The 17,453-nt window shown below is 47.7% G+C and overlaps 1 pseudogene; it reads right to left on the reverse strand.

The window, feature by feature from the left end:
* Positions 1-1,294: 1,294 nt before the first annotated feature.
* LOC134343543 (SLAM family member 5-like) overlaps positions 1,295-17,453 on the reverse strand; it is a 52,858-nt pseudogene continuing 36,699 nt past the window's right edge.

The raw sequence follows: 17,453 nt of genomic DNA on the forward strand, positions 1-17,453 counted from the left end.
TTCATCGAATCATGGCCCCGCTCCAGGTCGATTCCTACGACCTCTTGTCTCCAGCGTCTTCCCCCTTCATCTCCGGTCAAAGAAAAGACTCCACTCACAACGATGTCAGGCACACAACAAGAGAAACACGCTCCCTTCATTGGAAGGCCCGCTTACAAAGCACCCGTTACCTCTAGCCATAGTCCAAACACTGCTTCCATAGAAAGACCATTACGTTAACAGTGAACTTTTCCCAGAGTGTCATACCAGTAACTGGGTGTGTGGTGACAGTGTACCCCAGAGACTTGGTGTGGTGTGGGACAGTGTATCAACCCCTCGAGTGACCAGGTATGTGGGGACAGTGTACCCCAGTGGCTCAGTGTGTGTGGGGACAGTGTACCCCAGTGACTGGGTGTGTGGGGACAGTGTACCCCAGTGGCTCGGTGTGTGTGGGGACAGTGTACCCCAGTGGCTCGGTGTGTGTGGGGACAGTGTACCCCAGTGGCAGGGTGTGTGGGGACAAGGTACCCCTGTATATGGGTGGAAATGGAATCTTGCTGCCTTGATTGAACCAGTACGAAGGTCACTGTTCAGTTTGAGGGGCAATCTCTTTGTTTAATGCCTGGGATCTCACTGCCTTTGCTTACGTTGCTCAGCTCTGTGGAATCTTTGACAGAACTGTGGAGAGCGCTCAGCTTTGGCTCTCGATGAGCCTGCGATTGTCCTGTGTTCAAGCAACATCCAGTGGTCTGTGGGGTGGTGAGGATGGTCCAAGGAGATTAAACCAGTACCCCTGTCCTGAGGTAATGTGGCTGTCCTTCACACGGTGAGAGCAGTCCCAGGGGATTGAAGAGTTCAGCCTGCAGTTCCACTCCCTTCACTGGGGTAATACATCTCCTCTTACTATCTCATTTCCTTCTAGAAGCTGCCGGTTGCTGCTGAACTCTTTGTTGCCTGAAATTCTGTGCAAATAGAGCTGTTGGGAAGTGGGTCTGTGGAGCAGAGGAAGAGGCGATGAGAACCTGCCTCCACCAGAAAGTTTCCTTCACACCCCAATTACTGTCACCCCTCCGCACCACCTCCACTGCCAAGCCCCCGTCTCTCCTGAAACCCTCTCTCATCTCTCCTTTCCCTCCCACCCTCAATGCATGGATTTCCTGCTTCCTCTAACCTCCTCATTCCTGCCTCCAACCGTCCACTTCCTCCCTCTACCACCTGCACCCCAATTCCTCCCATCCCAATTTCCTGACACAAACTACATCCCTTCTCCCACCTTTTGTCCCAATACGTGAGGGTCAGGATGTGAGACACCTGCCTACACCCCTCCCCTGCTCCCCCTGCCCAGACTTGGCTGGGATCTCCAGTCTTAAGGGTCGGACTGTTGGGTACTTGCCTGCAGACCCGCTCTCTCCTGTTGCACTCCCCCTGAGGGTGAAATATAACGAGCAAATAAAACCCACAATGACACCGACAATGTTGATGCTTGCGATGAGTGCAGAGATGCTCTTTGGAAAATTGTCACCTACACCTGGAGAGGAGAAAAGCTTCTGTGAATAACTCCATCCTCACATTTCCAATGATGGGAGATCGATGGATCGATTCCATCTCACCCCTGGCCGAAGGAAACTCCCATTCACCGCAATGCTGACTCTGACCACCCGCACATCACTCCCCTCCATTACCCCTCACATCACTCCCCTCCCCTCCATTAGCCCTCATCACTCCCCTCTATTACCCCTCACATCACTTCTCACACCCTTCCCCTCCCCTCCATTACCCCTCAAATGAAAACACACAGACAGGCAGACACACACACACACACACACACAGAAATTCCCGGAACACAATGGGTTTGGACTGAGTGTACCACACAGTTCCTTGTCTGTGCTCATTATCCGGTCTAGGGTGGGCTGGCACTTTCTCAAAAACAGCTCTGAACAAGGTGAATGGACAAGGTTTCAGAAAACTCTCTCCAATTTTCTCCTTGCAGGCTCCCACAAGGCTGCTCATGATGGGAGTATTTATTCCCTAAAGAATTGAAGCTTCACCCTTCCCGACCAGGTCCAGAGAAACCAACACTAACCAACAAGGACCTCAGCTACTGCCACACCGGCCTCTGAAAACTCCAGCTTCAACGACCAGTAACCATCATATGGGTAGTCATCAGGACTAAGGCCCCAGATCTCTAGCGCACTGAGTGGCATCAATAGTGAGTGAGTCAAATCCTGTTTGTAGAGGATCTGTACAGCAGAGTAACCTGAGAACCTGTGTCAAGTATGGCTCCAGCATAAATACTCCCGATCTGTAGGGATACACTGGAACTTGGCCCCACTAAGCCTTCAGGAATAGGGTTTTTCACTTTACCGTTTCCTTGATAGGAACTGAGACGCCAGGCCATTCCCTCACTGGGTCTCTCCGAAATTTTCCGATTCCACCTGCGGGAGTGAAGTGGGGGGGGCTCATCTTAAAAGACAGTCGGAGGTTTCAATAAATCATATCACGTGACTGTGCTCCCTTCACCACTCACCCATCCTTAACTGATTCACATCAGTCAGTGGAATTTACACTACAAGCAAAGCACCTTTCTCTGTAGCTGAAAAATGTAGGCAGGAAATATCTCCCCTCTCTCCTGGAACATGCCCCTAAACCCCGTCATAATCTCCACTGGGCTTCCCGTCGTGTCAACAACTCTCTCTAGTGCTTGCAAGTAGCCCACAGAAGTAGCAAAGGACATTTGAGGACATCACCACTTCAGCAGTCGGAGCTGTCTTTTCACATTATCAGGGCACTGACACTCATCCAGCAGCTGAGATATCTGATCCGCCCAAGTCTCGTATTTCTCCTCCCATCGGGGTTGGCTTCACTCCCGAGAATATTCTCAGCTTACGATAACGTTGACTCTCCAGAGGAGCACTTTGCTATTTATCCACCAGGGATGTAATTGCCGATACCAACACAGAACTTTCACCCGTCGCTGGAAGACTCATAGACCTTTCACATCAGAAACCTTCCCATCACTCTGCAGAAACGAGAGCAACTTGTCTTTAAAGTGTCCACCTTCTGCTAATGAAGACTCGGCTTTCAAGTCAGAATCTTCGCCTACACTCCCCTCTTCACTGGAAGTACGGATGGTCCACAGCCTCGCATCTCCTGGGAACCCAATAGTACCGGGCAGACTCAATCCAGTCACGTCATCGCTAGTCTGAACTAAAACAACATCTTTGCCCACCTTCTGGTCAAACTGCTTTCCTGAATGCTTTAACTGTGATCATGCATGATCGTAGCTTTCCCTAGAACTTTAACTGTGATCTTACATGATCGTAGATTTCCCTAATACTTTAACGATACTTAAAACCCTAATCAACAATTCAACTAGGCTGCAGATATCCACCCCGCTCAGAACACAAGCCTGAGTTATGGGCAATCTCTGATTCACACCAATGCTTAATCCCTGCCTCGTCCATAACCACATATCTTCATCACTTTCCTGGATAACACAGGCTTAAACACAGACCCACTTAATCAATTCTTAGCACAAACAAGAGAAAATCTGCTGATGCTGGAAGTCCGAGCAACACACACAAAATGCTGGAGGAGCTCAGCATTTTGTGTGTGTTAATCAATTCTTAGAGCAATTACACAGTATTCAACAAATTCAATCTAGTGCGATAGCCCCACAATGAAACCCCTTTTCAGTAGGCGTCCCTAGAGACGCGGCTCGTTAACCCCTCGCTAACAGCCACCAGACTCAGCGGTGAGAAAACTCCGCATGCCTGGGGTTGATATGACTTTAGTCCTGTCAGACCTGAGGAGTTGGGATCTCTCACACCCGAACCCCGATTTCTGTGAATACTGTGTAATTACTGCTCCCATGCCATCATCAGGCAGCAAGAAATAACACACTGTACACTGCATACAATAATAAAGAAAGTAAGGCTTAACCAAACAGTCAGTGAAAAAAATTTAATAAAGACAGAAGGGCCCATCATAATTAGACTGTCTAATGTACACAGGTTGGAGCGCAAATCTTCCGATGAACTGACCACAACTAGAATTCCCCCTCTTGGGCTCCATCATATTGTACATTCCCATCGGATCAAATCCTATGGACAGTTCTCTGGAGCTTCTCTCTCCATCTTTCACAGAAAAAAAATCTTGATCCGCCTCAGAGTCCCTCACAAAACCTTCCCCCCAGCATTCTCTTGAACCTTCCCCCAGTTTCACCAACCTGACTGGAAGACACAATATACCTTAGCATCCCCTATCTTTAACAGTAACCCAAACACTACCAGCAGCACACACTGCTTCTACAGAAAACCATTGGATGAAATACCCTACAACAGTAGGAGTGAAATTTTACCAGGAGGTTACAGTAGTGGACATAATTTAAAATGAGAGGGGTTAATTTTAAATGAGATGTGAGAGGAAAGTTTTTTTCCTCTCTGTTAAAAATGTAACATATAGAATACTGAATGCCTAAAATAAGCTGCCTTGAGTGGTGATAGAGGCAGATACATCAGGGACTTTTAAAAGTTATTCAGATAGGCACGTGAATATGAGGAAAACAGAAGGATACAAAAATTGTGTAGGTAGATGGGGTTAGTTTACAGGTACAGGAGCCTCAAGACCCATACCCATAAATCAGGAATTTATTACCCCTCAACCACCAGTTATTCCCTCTGGTCTTGAACTGGGGGATGGGTGGTTTTGAACCAGAAAGGATAACTTCACTCATCTTGACTCACCCCACACTGAACCATTCCCACAGCTTATGGGCTCACATACAAGGACTCGTCATGTCATGTTCTTGATATTTATAGCTTACGTATTTATTATTATATTTGTATGGCACAGTTTGTTGTCTTTTGTTCATTGATTATTCATCTTGTGCAGATTTCATTGATTCGATGGTGTTTCTTTGTATTAACTGAGAACTGAAAGTGAATTCAGAAAGATATTGGATGATGCCAGGGTGGTGTTCAATGGTGGCATTGGAAAACTCAAACATATCAAGGGTAAAAGAGCATTAAATGACAATACCACACAAGTTTTACAAAGCCTGTCCAGTTTCTTATACCATCTGTGACAAAGTAGCTGGTAGGCTACACTGCATGGAAGCTGAAGGAATTCTTTCCAAGTTGCCTGGAGCCCATGGGTAATGGGAGTGGTCCAGCAGCCCTGAATAGGTCTGTCAGCATCTGTGGAGATTTTAATGTCTTCACCAACCCAGTACTGAAAGTAGATCAATACCCTCTGACCAGGATAGAGGATATCTTTGCAAACCTTTCTGGAGGAAAACACTTCAGCAAAGTGGACTTATCTGAGGCTTACCTGCAGATGGAGATGAAAGAAGAATTCAAAGTGTTTCTCAACATGAACCCTCACTAAGGGCTTTATCACTAAAATAGGGGAATTTTTGGAGTAACATCTGCCGCTGCACTCTGGCAGAAAGCTAAGGACTAGTTGTTGCAAGGCTGTCCAGGCACTCAGTGTTACCTGGATGGCTTAATTGTTACCAGTCAGGATGACAAGCAATATCTCTAAAACCAAAAGACAGTCTTAAAAAGAATAGAAGATTATAGACTCAGTGAGTGACGCAACAAGTGTGAATTCTTTAAACTGAGCATCACTTACTGTGGTCACACCATTGACACACAAGTGCACTGAGGAAATTCATGCAGTGGTGGATGTTCCAAGGCCAAAGGACGTATCTCAGTTGCAGTCCTTTCTATGATTTGTCAATTACTATAACAGGTTTCTGCAATCCTGGCTGCTGTGCTCCACCCCTTGAATTCATTACTACAGATTATGAAGAAGTGGCAATGGAGAAAGCAATGTGAGGTGGATTTCCAAAAGGCAAAGGAACTGGTGACATCAGGCATTGTCCAGGTGTCCCCCGCTTTTTGAACGTTCGCTTTACGAAACCTCACTGTTACGAAAGACCTACATTAGTTACTCGTTTTCGCTAATAGAAGGCATTTTCACTGTTATGAGAAAAGGCAGCGCGCGAAAAGGCAGCCGCTCCTCCCCTGGAACTGCATTCTAGCCAGCACTGCTTAAACACGTGCCTGTGAGCATCCATTTGTAAGGTGAGTTCCAAGGTATCGGAAAAGCCTAAAAGAGCTCATAAGGGTGTTACACTTATGTTAGCATAAACTAGACATAATTAAGTGTTTCGATCATGGTGAACGAAGCAAGGACAAAGTAAGTTTGGCTTGTGGAAGCTGACGAAGATGATGTTGAAGAGGTTTTGGCATCCCATGACCAAGAACTGATAGAAGAAGAGCTGATGCAATTAGAAGAGGAAAGGATAACAATCGAAACCAAATGCAATAGTGAAAGTGAAGTCGACCAGGAACTGAACGTGAAGCAACTGCATGAGATTTCGCTGCAATGATAAAGTACGAATTTAATTTTGAAAGGGTACGTCGGTTTTGGGCCTATTTGCAAAACGGTTTGAGTGCTTACAAAGAACTGTATGATAGAAAAATGCGTGAGGCTAAGCAGTCAAGCAAGCCTTCCACATCAGCCACAGCAGACGATGAACCTCGACCTTCAACCGAGGCAGGCAGACATAGGAGAAGATGACCTGCCTGCCCTGATCGACAATGACAGGACACCCCAGTGTCCCACCACCCCAACCCCCGGGCTGCGGATCAATACATTGCTGCGGAGAGTGCAGCGGTAGCCAGGACGCACCCAGCACATCTTTAAGAAAAAAGCCAAAATAAACAAGCTAGTTAATTAGGTGCTCCCTGGCACATAAACATCGACCCAGATCAGAGGCGATTGCCGATTGCTTTGCCTCTGATCTGGGCCGACACTTACATGCCGGGGGGCACCTAATTAATTAGCTTGTTTATTTCGGCTTTTTTCTTAAAGATGTGCTGGGTGTGTCCCGGCCACCGCTGTACTCCTGCATGCTTCACGGATCAGTATCGGTCGGTGGCTTGGAGGGTGGGGACCACTGCACCACCCCAACCTCCGATGACTCAGCTTAACACGCCATCACCAGCGTGCTCTGTGATGTCTTCCCAATTCCAGTAAGTGACACTACACCGTCCATACATTATTTCTACTTTCTATTGGCTGTGTATTTTTATGCATTATTTGGTATGATTTGGCAGCTTCATAGCTTAAAGGTTACTGGAGAGAATGTTTCTGCTGAGCGTGCTTGCGCCGTGTTTTTGCCAAGAGCGCTTGCGTGAGATTTTCGCTACGGAGAACAGTGCGGCAATGATTATAGAGAAGTATTTCTACTTTATATAGGCTGTGTATTTATCACATCATTCCTGCTTTTACTATATGTTACTGTTATTTTAGGTTTTGTGTGTTATTTGGCATGATTTGGTAGGTTATTTTTGGGTCTGCGAACGATCACAAAATTTTCCCATATAAATAAATTGTAATTGCTTGTTCACCTTACGACATTCCAGCTTACGAACTGTTTCATAGGAATGCTCTACCTTCGGGTGGCGGGGAAAACCTGTACTTACATGTAATGTCCAGGTTAAGAACATGTTTTATTGTATATCTTCTTTTATGCTGTGAGGTACTTTTTGTGAGCAGTTTTTCTGCAAACACAGAGTGTTTGGTTAGTTATCTGCATACATTAGTGTTTTTGGCTTCTGCAGAGATAAGGAGCCATTTGATGAACTTAGGAATGTAATGTCAGCCAATTGAGTTGTCTTGGTAACGTGTTGTAACAATCTGTTCAGTGGGATGCCATGAAACATTTGAGAGAGCTGGGTGGGATCAGACTTCTGAGGAACAGTGAGCTGGTTTTGGTTGGCAGATGTGGGAAGAAGAAAGTGCGGAAAGGAACACAGGGGAAAACACTCACAGAATCCTGCCTGAAGGGGAGACCCTATTGCAAGAATGTGCAGATGAATGGCACAGAGGAGGAGTTAGCCAGTTAGTTCATAAAATTTTCTGAGGGAAGGTAGAACTGTGGCTGGTGACATGGGTTCAGCACCATGAGTAAAGTGATACACCCAACTACTTTAGAAACGAGCTCCAACGTTTATGTGCACTTTTAGGCTGGTTGAACTGCAATGGGCCCTTTTCTCTTTTCTTCCTCTCTGAAGTGTTTGTTGAAGTTGAAATATCTATAAATGTACTTGCACTGAAAGTTTATGCCAGTGTAACGTCTGTTATTTCCTGATGAACAACATCTTGGCACGGGACAGTGTTGATACAGCATTCACCTCAAATCTGCATTCCCTCAGCATTCCAACTTTCCTATTTAGTTAAACCCGAATCATACCAACCTGAGATGTGTGTTGCTTATTGAAGGTGGCCTTCTGACCATTACCCATGTGATACTGAGTCACGTGGCTGTTGGCCAGAGTTAGATAACAAGCAATGTTGGTGACAAGACTCAGTGAAAGGGTTATCCACATCCTCCAGTGAAACTTGCCCGTGATGTCTCACATTATGATATAGGTTCAACTATGTCACATACTGTGAGTGATGAAAGTGAAATTCCCATAGGCTTTGCATCACGCTCCCTGACCGCTACAGATACAAAACTAGGCACAGATTGACAGAAAGGGCTTGAATCTGATTTGGGATGTAAAACATTTCAACCAGTACTTGTATGGGATAGAGTTTACCCTCATTACTGTTCATCAACCACTGGTGTCCATTTTCAATCCACAGACGGGTGTTCCACTAACAACAGCTGCACAAATGCCGAGATGGAGCTGTTCATTGGAGCCCAGGAAACACGATGACAAGATCAAATTCAAGAGGACCACTAATCATGGAAATGCTGATGGATTGTCCCTTGACCTTTAGAAAGGAACTACCTGCAAAATTTGCAAATGACGACACTCCTTTTGACATATTCTCCTGCATGCAAATCAAAGGTCTCCCGATTACGGCAGAGATGATCGAAAGGTAAACCAGAAGGGACTCCACACTGTCTCTGATCTACATGGCCACCCAAAGTGGCCGGAGTGTCCTGCAGAAATTCCAGTTCCCCCATTTTTACCAGTGCCGGGATGAACCTACCCCTGATGGAGTTTTCCTTATGTGGGGCTTGAGAGTTTTTGTACCATCCAAGCAGACAGCTAAAGTATTGGAGCACCGACATGCTGGTCATCTAGATGGGGTCAAAGTAAAAGTGTTGGCTCGAAGCTCTGTCTGGTGGCCTGCGATAGATCAGCAGATCAAGCAACTTGCCATGCACTGTTCAGGATGCCAACACATCCAGAAGATGCCAAGAGCAGTGCCTCTCCGTCCCAGGGAATGCCCTGCGTTGTCTGGCAGAGTGATCCCCTTGTCAGGAAAGACGTTATTTTGCAAGAGTAAGAAATCCTCCCCAGCGACTACCTATTTAGACCTGAATTGGGCAAGTTAAAATTCACTCTGCTGTAGCTGTGTATATAGTCGTTGTATTTTATATATATAAAATATAGAATTCAAAGGTGTACCAGTGACAGGTTCATTGGTCATTGTGGTGACCACCCCTCGTCGCAGCAACCCCGTAAGCTTTCCTTCCAGCCGGAAAACATAGTCTGAGAGCTTTTCCCCTCTTCTCTGCCCCATCCGTTGAAATTCCGCTAAATGTTTCCAGGGATCTCCTGACAGTCCAAACACCTCCTCCACAGCGTCCAAACACTCTGCTAGGGAAGCCAAGGGGCGTGCCGCTCTCCGATCACAGACCACACGGGCCGCCCCGCCCCTTAAGCTTTCCACCAATCGCTGTCTCTTTTCCTCATCCGAAACTGGCCACACCTCTAACAACTGGGATGGATCCTCAACCCAGGTCTCATATTCCTCCTCCCCTTCTGGGGGTGGGCCTGGCTCCCGAGAAAATTTTCAGCTTCGGGCGGGGCCCCTCAACCCTTCTCGCCAGGGAGGTAATGGCAGCCGTTAACTCAGCAGTCTCATCACGCCCATGGGGGCGGGGCCTGGCCAAACCTTCCCACTCCACACCCCTTGTTACTGGCACCCGGCCAGGGGCCTCATCTAGCTCCTTCTCCTCCGGCACCCCCTCACTTGCGTCCTCGGGGAGGGTGTGGAGACCCCACGGCCCTGCCTCTCCCGGGGCGTGGACTGTCGCTGGTAGTTCCAAAGTCATGACGTCGGCACTCCTCCGCACCAACATCCAGCTGGCCTCCAGTTCTTTCCCACCCTTTCTAGCTACAAGTTCTACCTGCCCGATACCTTTAATCAGACTCAACCCTCGCACCAGTACATCTGCCGGAATGCGATAATCGACCCCACTTAACACTCACGTATAATTCACCGGTACCTCTTCCAACTCACACCAACTTACAATCTTATCTCGATCCATCTTCACACCACTTAACGCAACAAGTAGTACAACTTTCCCGAAAAGTCCAAATCCCGGACGAGCCCCCACTTGTAACGCTCCGTTATATTGACTCGTGTATGTCTAAGGGAAATCCCGCCCAGCACCTGCTTCAACACTCCCCTCAGGGTCAGTCGCAGCCCGAATCAAGCCCAAACATCAATCATCAGCCAGCACACCCAGTAAATTTTAACAAACACACTTTATAGATATTACTAATTCTATGACATTAATAGGAATTTGATACAGAGAGGAAAGTAATGAAACAAAAAGGCGCCAACACTTATCAAAGTCCAAGTTCTTCGCGCGCTATCATTGGAGCTCAATCGAACCTGGACGACCACCCGGATCCTGTCGACTCCTGGCTCGGGACTACCTGGAGTGATCGACCGGAGCCTCTCCGCACATCCGCCGTCCTCCCCGTCTCTCCTCCGATTCCCTGACAAAAACCCCGCATGTCCACCGTCCTCCCTGTCTCTCCTCCGACTCCCCATCTCTCCTCCGACTCCCCGCCTCTCCTCCGACTCCCCGCCAAAAACCCCGTCCACCGTCCTCCCCGTCTCTCCTTCGACTCCCCCCCAAAAACCCCATCCACCGTCCTCCTCGTCTCTCCTCCGACTCCCCATCTTTCCTCCGATTCCCCGTCTCTCCACCATCCTCCCCGTCTCTCCTTCGACTCCCCCCCAAAAACCCCATCCACCGTCCTCCTCGTCTCTCCTCCGACTCCCCGTCTCTCCTCCGACTCCCCGCCAAAATCCCCGTCCACCGTCCTCCCGGTCTCTCCTCTGACTCCCCATCAAAACCCCGTCCGCCGTCCTCCTCGTCTCTCCTCGACTTCCTGTCTCCACTCCGACTCCCCGCCAAAAACCCCGTCCACCGTCCTCCCCGTCTCTCCTCCAACTCCCCCCCAAAAACCCCGTGCACCGTCCTCCCCGCCTCTCCGACTCCCCCGCAAAAACCCCGTCCACCGTCCTCCTCGTCTCTCCTCCGACTCCCCGCCAAAAACCCCGTCCGCTGTCCTCCTCGTCTCTCCTCTGACTCCCCCTATCTCCTCCGACTCCCCGCCAAAAACCCCCTCCACCATCATCCCCGTCTCTCCTCTGACTCCCCCGCAAAAACCCTGTCCACCGTCCTCCTCGTCTCTCCTCTGACTCCCCGTCAAAACCCCGTCCGCCGTCCTCCTCGTCTCTCCTCCGACTCCCCGCGAAAAACCCCGTCCACCGTCCTCCCCGTCTCTCCTCCGACTCTCCCCCAAAAACCCCGTCCACCGTCCTCCCCGTCTCTCCTCCGACTCTCCGTCAAAACCCCGTCCGCCGTCCTCCTCGTCTCTCCTCCGACTCCCCCCCAAAAACCCCATCCACCGTCCTCCCCGTCTCTCCTCCGACTCCCTGTCAAAACCCCGTCCGCCATCCTCCTCGTCTCTCCTCCGACTCCCCGTCAAAACCCCGTCCGCCATCCTCCTCGTCTCTCCTCCGACTCCCCCCCAAAAACCCCGTCCACCGTCCTCCCCGCCTCTCCGACTCCCCCGCAAAAACCCCGTCCACTGTCCTCCCCGTCTCTACTCCGACTCCCCGCCATAACCCTGTTCACCGTCCTCCTCTTCGCTCCTCTGATTCCCCCCAAAAACCCCATCCACCGTCCTCCCCGTCTCTCCTCCGACTCCCCGTCAAAACCTCGTCCGCCGTCCTCCCCGTCTCTCCTCCGACTCTCCCCCAAAAACCCCGTCCACCGTCCTCCCCGTCTCTTCTCTGACTCCCAGCCAAAACGCCGTCCGCCGTCCTCCTCGTCTCTCCTCCGACTCCCCATCTCTCCTCCGACTCCCGGTCTCTCCTCCGACTCCCTCCCAAAAACCCCGTCCACCATCCTCCCCGTCTCTCCTCCGACTCCCCATTCAAAAATCCCGTCCACCGTCCTCCCCGTCTCTCCTCTGACTCCCCGTCAAAACCCCGTCCGCCGTCCTCCTCGTCTCCCCTCCGACTCCCCGTCTCTCCTCCGAATCCCCCCCAAAGCTCAGTCCACAGTCATATCATACAGCATGGTATCTGAAAACAAACAATACATAACCACCCATTGGCTAATAGAAGGCGGCTATCTCACTTTAAAGAAAAACAAACTGCTAACGCAAACTTCTTCAGCGTTTAACACAACAAAGCCACATTCCCCAGATTAACATAACAAAGTCGCCATTTTACCTCTACAAAAAAGAAAGACCCCGTACAAGAATGTAACAGAAGTCATAAACACTGGACTGGACTATATTCAGGGATTCATCTTCGAGTCTGAATGAATATGCCACAGCTGTCACTGACTTCATTAAGACATATGTGAATGAGTGTGTGCCTACGAGAACATATTGTACAATCCCAAACCTGTGGCAGTGGATGAATCAGGAGATTTGCTGTCTACTGAGAGCTATGTCTGTGGCATTTAAGTCTGGTGACCCAGGTCTGTACAAGAAAACCAGATATGTCTTGCGGAGGGCTATTTCAAGGACGAAGAGACAACTTCAAGCGAGGTTGGAGGCGATGTCAGATTCACGTCAACTCTGGCAGGGTTTGCAGGACATTACTTGCTACAAAGCGAAACCCAATAGCATGAACATAAGAAACTGGAGCAGGAGTCGGCCATCTGGCCCGTCAAGCCTGCTCCGCCATTCAATAAGATCATGGCTGATATGACCATGGACTTACCTCAACCTACCTGCCTTTTCCCCATAACCCTTAATTCCCCTACAATGCAAAAATCTATCCAACCTTGTCTTAAATATATTTACTGAGGTAGCCTCCACTGGCAGAGAATTCCACAGATTTACCACGCTTTGGAAAAGCTGTTCCTCCTCATCTCCATCTGAAATCTACTCCCCTGAATATTGAGGCTATGTCCCCTAGCTCTAGTCTCTCCAACCAGTACAAACAACTCTCCTGCCCCTATCTTATCTATCCTTTTCATAATTTTATCTGTTTCTATAAGATCTCCTCTCATCCTTCTGAATTCCAGCGAGTACAGTCCCAGGTAACTCAACCTCTCCTCATAGTCTAACACCCCATCTCTGGAATCAACCTGGTGAACCTCCTCTGCACCACCTTCAAAGCCAGTATATCCTTCCTCAAGTAAGGAGACCAGAAATGCACACAGTACTGCAGATGCAGCCTCACCAGTACCCTGTACAGTTGCAGCATAACCTCCCTGCTCTTAATTTCAATCCCTCGAGCAATGGAGCCCAGCATTCCATTTTCCTTCTTGATAACCTGCAGCACCTACAAACCAGCCTTTTGTGATTCATGCACAAGCACTCCCAAGTCCTCCTGCACACCAGCATGATGCAATTTTTTTACTATTTAAATAACAATCTGCTCTTCCATTTTTCCTTCCAAAGTGGATGACCTTGTATTTACTAACATTGTACTCCATCTGTCAGTCTGCTGCCCTCTCACTTAACCTATCTATATCTTTCTGTAGATGCTCCATATCCTCTGCACAATTCACTTTTCCACTCAATTTAGTGTCATCAGCAAACGTAGATACAATACACTCGGTCCTCTCTTCCAGATCGTTAATGTATATTGTGAACAGTTGCTGACCCAGCACCGACCCCTGCGTCTCACTGCTCACCACTGATTGCCAACCAGAGAAACACACATGTATCCCATTCTTTATCCATGCTGATGCATCACTCTCAACTCTGTGCATCCTTATCTTACAGATCAGTCTTTTAAGTGGCACCTTATCGAATGTCTTCAGGAAATCCAAGTGAACAATGTCCATCAGATCCCCTCTATCCACTGTGCTCATTATATCCTCAAAGAACTCCAGTAAGTTTGTCAAACAGGACCTGCCCTTGTTGAATCCATGCTGTCTCTGCCTGTTGGATCAATTTCTTTCCAGATGCCTCGCAATTTCTTCTTTAATGATAACTTCAAGCACTTTCCCAACAACAGATGTTAAACTAACTGGCCTATAGTGATGCTGTAATCTCTGACTCGGAGGCTGATATTCAGCTGTCTTTACAGAAGGTGAATCCTTGCAAGGGTGGCAGGCCCCGATGGAGTAACTGGTAAGGCTCTGAAAACTTGTGCCAACAACAGACGGGAGGTTAAAGGACATTTTCAACCTCTCACTGCTACTAGTGGAAGTTCCCATTTGCTTCAAAAGGGCAACAATTATACCAGTGCCCAAGAAGAGTAGTGTGAGCTGCCTTAATATCTGTCATCCACTAGCACTCTCTACAGTGATGAAATGCTTTGAAAGGTTGGTAATGGCCAGAATGAACTCCTCCCTAATAAGGACCGAGACACACTACAATTTGCCTGTTGCCACAGTACGTCTATGGCAGATGCAATCACAATAGTTCTTCACATGGTCTTAGCTCACCTGGAACAATACAAATACCTACGTTCATTGATTATAGTTCAGTGTTTAACACTATTCCCACAATCCTGATTGATAAGTCACAGAAGCTGGGCCTCTGTACCTCCCTCTGCAATTGGATCTTGACTTCTTAACTGGACGATCACAATCTGTGTGGATTGGTGATAATATCTCCTTCTAGCTAATGATCAACGCTGGTGCACTTCAGGAATGTGTGCTTAGCCCACTGCTCTACTGTCTCTGTACCTATGACTTTGTGACTAGGTACACATCAAATGCCATCTATAAACTTGATGGTGATACGGCCATTATTTGGCAGTGTCTCAGATGGAGACAAAGGGGCGTACAGGAGCGAGATATACCAGCTAGTTGAGTGGTGTCGCAGTAACAACCTTGCACTCAATGTCAGTAAGACCAAAGAGTTGATTGTGGACTTCAGAAAGAGCAAGACAAAGGAACATGAACTAATCCTCATAAAGGAATCAGAAGTGGAGAGAATGAACAATTTCAGGTTCCTGGGTGTCAAGATCTCTGATGATCTAAACTGGTCCCAGCATATCGATGTACTGATAATGAAGGCAAGACAGTGGCTATATTCCATTAGGAGTCTGAGGAGATTTGGGTTATCAACTAAGACACTCGAAAACTTCTGCAAATGGAGAGTATTCTGACTGGTTGTATCACTGTCTGGTATGGGGGTGGGGGGAGGATGGTGTTGCTACTGCACAGGATCAAAAGAAGCTACAAAAGGTTGTAAAGTTAGTCAGCTTCAAATAGTTTACTAGCCATCTTCAAGGAGTGGTGCCTCAGAAAGGCAGCGTCCATCATAATGGACACCCCTTAACCCAGGACATGCCCTTTTCTCACTGTTACTGTCAGGAACGAGGTACAGAAGCCTGAAGGTGCACACTCAGTGATTCAGGAACAGTTTCTTCCCCTCTGACATCCCATTCCTAAATGGACACTGAACCCATGAACACTACCCCACTTTTTTTGTTTTTATATTATTTCTGTGTTTGCACTATTTTTAATTTAACTATTTAATATACATATATATACTTACTGTAATTGATTTACATATTTATTTTTTCTTTCTATATTTATCATGTATTGCACTACACTGCTGCCGCAAAGTTAACAGATTTCACGATACATGCCGCTGATATTAATCCTGATTCTGATCATGAAAATACAGAAGGGGAGGGTGTGAAATTGCAAGAAGTTAGAGAAATCGATCTTCACACGATTCTCGGACAGAATATTAGGTGTTGCTCCTTCAACCAGAGAGTGTCGCATCGTGACAGTAGAGGAGGACAATGTTCGACCTGTCGGAATGGGAACGGAATGTGGATTTGAAAGGGCGGCCTCCAGGGAATCTTGCCTTCAACAAAGGAGACACTCATCATTAAGGACCCCATTACCCAGGACTGGCTCTAATCTCATCACTACCATCAATGAAGACTTTTTAGGAACACCTTCATCCCGCGGCCATCAGCTTTCTGAATGGACGGTGAACCAGCTCATGAGCACTGCCACACTGTTTTACTCTCTTTTTGCAATATTTATTTAACTTTTTAATAGATTTTATATTCCAGATATAAATGATACACATACACAAGTTCCTTACTGTGATTTATAGTTTTGTTCTGTACTTCACTGCATTGCTACGACAAGACAACATGTGCCAGTGATATTAAACCTGATTCCGATAAGGGGTCTCATGACCATTGTCTGCTCCTAACTGAACTGACTCCCATTTTCCAGGATTTCCTTCTTGGGCTGAGAGTCCTCAAGGACGGTCTTGCACAATTATGGGGGGCTGATTGAAGATGCCTTGCGTGTTTCTCCACGCCATAGGGACGCATTTCCTGTACAGCCTGTCCCCGTACACCCTGACTGTTCACCATTGTCTCCCCCTTCTCTGGCATTTGTACTGTGTCCTGGATATGGCTAAACGGGACCTGGGGTGGAGAGTGCTGGTGGAATGCAGAATTTTAATTATACATTCTCCTGTGGTCTCATGGGTCCCTGTCCTTTTGTAGCCTGGATGAATATGTGCTCCATGTGCAAGAGGTGTGTCTCAGTTCAGTACTCGATGATTACGTGGACTTAGTTCCTGAATAATGGGTGGCAAGGTCAGAAGCGGGTGAGACCTCCTCAACATTTTGTTCATCAGCAAGGTGGTCATTCACCAGTGCAGACAGTAAACCATCGAAAGCACCATCTGAACCCACAGCCTGCCCATCATCCGAGGATATATCCATTCATGGATGTTAAATGAAAAGGCGGGAGGACAGAGAGCAGCGCGCCGCGTGTCCACAGCCCTCCAGTGAAAAATGATATCGTTTCCGTTAAATAGGGGCTGTGGACATTTCTGATTTGATGGAGACAGTCGTGAAAGCACAGAAGAACATCTGGAGAAATTTCTGAAACGCTCGTTCGCTGCTGTCGTTACTGCACGGTTGGGAATCTTCCGGAGGGAAGGCCTCAAATTCCCGGCTTTGCCTGCTGTTGTGACCAAGATTGAGGTCGAATCGTTCGGACAGAGATGGCGCTCATTACTCGGTGTCAGAGAGCTGATCGGAGGCTTGAAGTTTTCGGATGACTCAGAGTCGGACTGTGGTTGGCATTGCAGGGAGAGTTTTTCTTCCTTCTCCCGTCTGCCTGAGATGTGGGACATTTGAGAGACTTTGAACTTTTTACTGTGCTTATGGACTTCTTCATCAAGTTATGGTATTGTTGCACTATATGTTATAATTATGTGGTTTTGTTAGTTTTTTCAGTC

This window comes from Mobula hypostoma, chromosome 3 (genome assembly GCF_963921235.1).
Source record: "Mobula hypostoma chromosome 3, sMobHyp1.1, whole genome shotgun sequence".
Taxonomy (NCBI): Eukaryota; Metazoa; Chordata; class Chondrichthyes; order Myliobatiformes; family Myliobatidae; genus Mobula; species Mobula hypostoma.